Source organism: Diceros bicornis, chromosome 27, assembly GCF_020826845.1.
Source record: "Diceros bicornis minor isolate mBicDic1 chromosome 27, mDicBic1.mat.cur, whole genome shotgun sequence".
Classification (NCBI taxonomy): Eukaryota; Metazoa; Chordata; class Mammalia; order Perissodactyla; family Rhinocerotidae; genus Diceros; species Diceros bicornis.
This window is the reverse complement of record NC_080766.1, coordinates 31,325,790-31,331,321: the sequence shown is the minus strand read 5'-3', so window position 1 is coordinate 31,331,321 and position 5,532 is coordinate 31,325,790. Positions and strand designations below refer to the sequence as shown.

Genomic DNA, 5,532 nt, shown 5'->3' with positions numbered 1-5,532 from the left:
TTGAGGGCTTCTTTTAATTTTAACATTTCTTCTTAGATTATAATTTTGAATATTACTTTGTCTCGTTTTTTCTTTTCTCACAAATTCTACTTACATGTAAGTTGGATTTCTGCTTGTCTCTCATTTTACCCATTTTCTCTCTCTTTTTATTTCTTTTTTAGCCATATATTCATTGTTTTCATTATTTTCCTGCTTTTCCACAATGTCATCTTTTGTTTTCATTTGAATCCATGCTTCTTGGAACTTGGTTTTCATTCTGATATGATTTTATTTTTTCTTTTCTTTCCTAAGTTTTTCAACTCATTTTATTTCTTCCTATCTCTTGTGCATTTAATTTTTAAATATTTAATTCAATATTGTTTTGTTAAAGTTTTCTTTTGCTTCTTTTTTTGTTGTTTGTGTGTGAGGGGTTATCAGCTGAGTGCTTTGATAATCATTTTTGTTGTTGTTTTTGTTATATACTTTATATAGATGAAGACTGCTTGCACACCTGGATTTGTGGATAGTGCTGGTGAGGTTCGTTATGATGTTCCTAGTCTAGGCATGCTCTCTTGTTTTCGTGTATAAAGCATCGTGGATGTTTTTGTTTTTGTTTCTGTTTGGAGAGGAAGATTGTCCCTGAGCTAACATCTGTGCCAATCTTCCTCTATTTTTTTTGTATGTGGGATGCCACCACAGCATGACTTGATGAGCGACGTGTAGGTCTGTGCCTGGGATCCGAATCCGCGAACCCCCAGCAGCCGAAGCGGAGTGTGTGAACTTAACCACTATGCCACTGGGCTGGTCCTAAAGCATTGTTAATTAATTGCATGGCTTTATTTGGAGGGGAATTGGTAGTTTTTCCCTCATTTTTTCCTTTCTTCTACCTGGGCCCTATATTTTCTCCTCACACTTTGTTTTCTTCACTGCAAATTTTCCAAAGGACACTATCCTCCCTTCTTACCAGAATCATTGCCTTCCAAAATTGACTGGTACTCTATTTCTACATTCTTTTAAGCACTTTCTTGTAGTTTGCCTTGACCTATTAATTGTTTTTAAATAGTATTTCCTTTTGGGGAGAAGATTTTCTCTTTCTTGGGACAATTTTTGTTGTTCAGTCTTTGGCACTTCTGATTCCCTGTTGATGTTGCTTTGTTCTTCATAAAGGGTGAGAGGAAGAACTCAAGAAATATCTCCACTGGAAATGGATGCTTCTTCTGTCTACTTCTTTTTCTAATTTGAAGTCTGTAGTACCCTTCATCTTGTAGTTTTGTTGGAAGCATAGAATTTGTGTGGTTTTATAATTTTCTTTTTGATGGTCTGTATACTTGTTAGGTGATATATTGGGAGATTCAGACCTATGGAATTGCTACTTCACCTACCCAGGAAATCTAAGATGCAAATTATTAGCAGAAACAAAACTTCCAGAATTATTCTTTAATTTCAATTTGAATCTCTCAATAGACAGAAGGATGTAAACACATTGAAGTAAATAAAACTTATTGTTGTTTAGGAAAGTTGAGAGCAGAAGAATGGAAAACCCATAAGATCCAAAAGGCAGAGATAGCACAGAATTTATTTGTTCTGTATAGCTCTGCCTATTTAATAATTTATTCACTCAACTAACAATATATTACCTATTCTGTTCCATTCATATAAGTTGTAATATGTGATTATAATAAATGTCCTTGCCCTCAAAGAGTAGATAGTGTAATGGAAACAATAGTAAACAAACTAATTAGTATATTAAAATCTGATGAAATGCAAAGATAGAGTTTTGTCCAGGGCATTTGGTAGCTCTGAAGGATTTTTTGCATCAGGCAGAGGTAGAAGTAGCTTCAACATCCTTGAAATGTTCTTGGAGAGGGTGACTGTTGAACTATGCTTTGAAGAATTGGTTGGAATAAGATGGGTATAGAAGGAGAAAAGAGAATTCCAGAATTAAGGAGCAGCTCCTGTAAAGTCTCAAAAGCATGAAGTAGGTTAATGTCTTTGTTACTTACACATGAAATAAAGGAAAATATATGGTAGATTGTAAGCGACCAAGATGGAGGAAAATAAGTTTGGTGATGAAAAACCTTGTTTGTGAATTTAAGATTTTAATCTTTTCCTTAATGACTGAAAGATACAATGGTTGAAAAATGAAATGATCAGATTTGTTTTTTAGAATGTTCCTTTGGACTCAGTATGGAGAACAGATCAGATGATGGCTCTTCCTTGGGGCAGTGGGGATGGTCTTACATTAATCCAGGAAAAAGTGGTAGAGGATTGATTTAAGTGATAACAATAAATAGACTTATGAGTCATATTAATGAAATATTATTAGTGTGGTTTAGTTGGTGACCAATTGAGTGTATATAATTGGTGATCAGAGTTGGGGAGATATTTATTAAATATGAGAAAGGATTCCAGGATCATACCCTGGTATGCAGCTTGAGGGACTGATATATAGAAAAGAGGCAGTTTCATGGAAAAAGATGAGTTTACTACTAGACGTGGAATTTGAGTATAATTCAAATGGGAGATATCTAATAAAAGTCAAATTGATGGAGTTGATGTTTAGAGAAGCCTTTTGAAAGTCATCAGTGTAAGCACTGTTATTAGATGCAATATTTAATGAAATTTCATGGGAAAAGTGCATACATTGAATATGGAGGAAAAGAAAGACTTTTAGAGTTAATGGAGGAATAAGGAATTAGGAAGAAGACTAATAAGGTATCGGAAGCGAAAGCTAATTGAACATTTGTCATAGAAAATAAGAGAACAAACCTTTACAAAAAGAATGAATGGATGAGGAGGGCAGCAATGTCAAATGTCAAGGAAAGTTCAAAAAAACAAACAAAAACCAAAGCTGAAAACCAAGAAGATTTCCTCTAAATTTGACTATCTGGAAATCACTAATGACTTTGTGACTATGCCCTGACCACCATGGAGAAAAGACCTTGGGGGCTGGGAATGATCAGTAGCTAAAACAATGGAATGCAAGTTAAAAAGAAAAGCAATCTGAGGTTATGTAATTACAAGGCTACTGGAAGCCATCAACCAAATTAGACCATTTTAATTAGAACACCAGCATGGCCTTTGAAGAGGCTATAATTGTCTTTCATCTTGGAAACATTTTGTTCTTAGGAAAGCAAATTCATTAAAAAATGATAATCATTCCTGAAAGATCTTTAATAAAAATTTAGAACCTTTGATATGTAAGAAAAGAACAATTTAAAAGAATATTTAGACTTTGAATTATTCTGTTATATGGAAATGAGATCACTTGTCATTGTTATTTACCACACCCACTAGTGAGGGTATAAAATCATTCTGGGAAGCTAGAGACACTTACATTCAGAAAAACCATCTTCAGCACCAAACCAAATCTGTAACCCCTGTCACCATGAGCTGCTACGGCAACTACTACGAGGCCTCGGCTATGGCTATGGAGGCTTCAGTGGCCTGGGCCACGGCTGTGGCTGTGGATGTGGCAGCTTCCACAGACTGGGTTATGGAGGCTACTGATATGGCTTCTGCCACCCATCGTGGTACGGAGGATATGGATTCTCTGGCTTCTACTAAAAACTTGTAGATCCTCAGAGTCTTTCTCTTCCCATGCTCTTGCCTATATGCTTCAATGATACGAACACTTTTCTTGATGTAGAGAAAATATCAAACATTTGTTGGCTTCATGCTCCAGAAGGAACTAGTTGTTCCTTCCTCTGGAAGAATCTGGAGTTTTTCATTGAATCAGGGTTTCACCCATTACTGTTTAGTCACTAGCATCTGTTGTGACCATGGGTAACCTTATTTTAAAATATTTTTAAGTAAACATATTTAACTGGCATAGGGAGCAAGGCTTTATCAATTCATTTCAGTACGTTTCTAATTGGTATATGGGACTTAAATCAGGATGTTATCTTTCTTTCTTCTCAATTAGTGTTTTGATTCAACGTTTTGAATCAATAATGAATTTGATTCAATAAATGTTCACCGCATGTCTCCATGTGCTAGGCACCATTGTAAGTGCTGAGGCTATGAGAGAACAAGACAGACAAAACCTCTATGTACTTTCATGTGTCCTACCTCTCATTTGTTTTCAGTGGTTTTTGTGTGTGATTTTGTTTTTATAAATCATCCTGTACACTATTATTTTTATGACTTTAAAAAAAAAAAAACTAATTGCAAACTTTATTCCAGTAAGCGTGGTTTGTATTCTGGGGTTTATTATGGGAAAGTAAATCTACGGCAATCACAGAAAATAGTGTTTAAATAAAACATTGACCTGATACAAAATAATATTTATAATAATATGTAAGGTACAAAGAGTGCTATAACCAGCAACCCCAAACCCAACACTGAATTTTCAAATTTCTAGTGTCTTTTTACAGTTTTCCCTCACTGTCTGAAAGTTCACTTTATGCCACTTCACTTTTATAAAAGACCTATATTAGTACCTGTTTTTGCTAACTGAAAGAAATCTGAAGAAGATTTTTGGTTTTTATGAAAAAAAGTGAAAGTAACATTCTGCATTTCTTTTGTGGCAGGCCCATTATAGAAACTAAGCCATCAAGCATGTTGTTGTATTTCAAACCTTCCACACTAGCCACAGCAGACTAAGAACCTCGATCTTTGACATTGAGGCAGGCAGACAAAGAAGGTGTAGCCATTAGTGACTGACCTTCCCTGATGGATTCAGACAACGATGGATGTTAACAGATGACCCTCTTCCTCTCTCCTGCAGTCCAGTCTCCTATACCTCCCACCACCCCAACCTCTGATGACCCAGCCTAACACACCATCATCAACACCACCACCTCTCAGCCTTCCAGTGTGCTCGCTGTCTTCCCAATTCTACTAAGTGAAAGAAACTATTCTGTACAGACATTATTCTACATTATACAAGCTGTGTGTTTATCACATCATTTCTGATTTTACTATATATAACTGTTATTTTAGGTTTTATATGTTATTTGGTATGATCTGGTAGGTTAGTTTTTGGGTCTAGGAAGGCTCAGAATTTTTTCCCGTATAAATTAATGGTAATCACTTCTTCACTTTATGCCATTTGGCTTACAAAAGTTTTCACAGGAATGCTCTACTTTCAGATAGTGGGTGAAACTTGTATTATTTAATAAGGTCAATTTTATCTCTTAAAATAAATAAAATATATAAATATGTGAGAAACATTTTATTTTATATAAATATATATTTTATATAACATATATATATATAACTGAAAGTCTCCTTTGCTTCCTTGACAAATTAATTTACTTAATTGGCTTTCCTGTTTCCCATCTGTAGAGTGGGGGTTTTGCTTCTAAAAAGGTATTGTTTCTCAAAAGTAAGGCTGAGGACTGTCTCAATTAAAAACACCTGGAGTGCCTTTGTTATTTTAATTTTCTAGGATATACTCTTAGATAATTTGTTTCTAATAGGTTGATTATAGTTTTCCAGACTTTCCATTAATCAAAATTTCCTTGGAAAAAATCACTGTTTTAGATGCTACCCAAGGTCTCTTCAATTTCTTATGTTGTAGCGATGCTTGATATCAGTTTTTCCCCTCCC

General features: G+C 34.9%; 1 pseudogene; it reads left to right on the top strand.

Moving 5' to 3' along the window:
• Nucleotides 1–3,367: 3,367 nt before the first annotated feature.
• Nucleotides 3,368–3,546, top strand: LOC131393025 (keratin-associated protein 19-5-like; annotated as a pseudogene).
• The last annotated feature ends 1,986 nt before the right edge of the window (nt 3,547–5,532 follow it).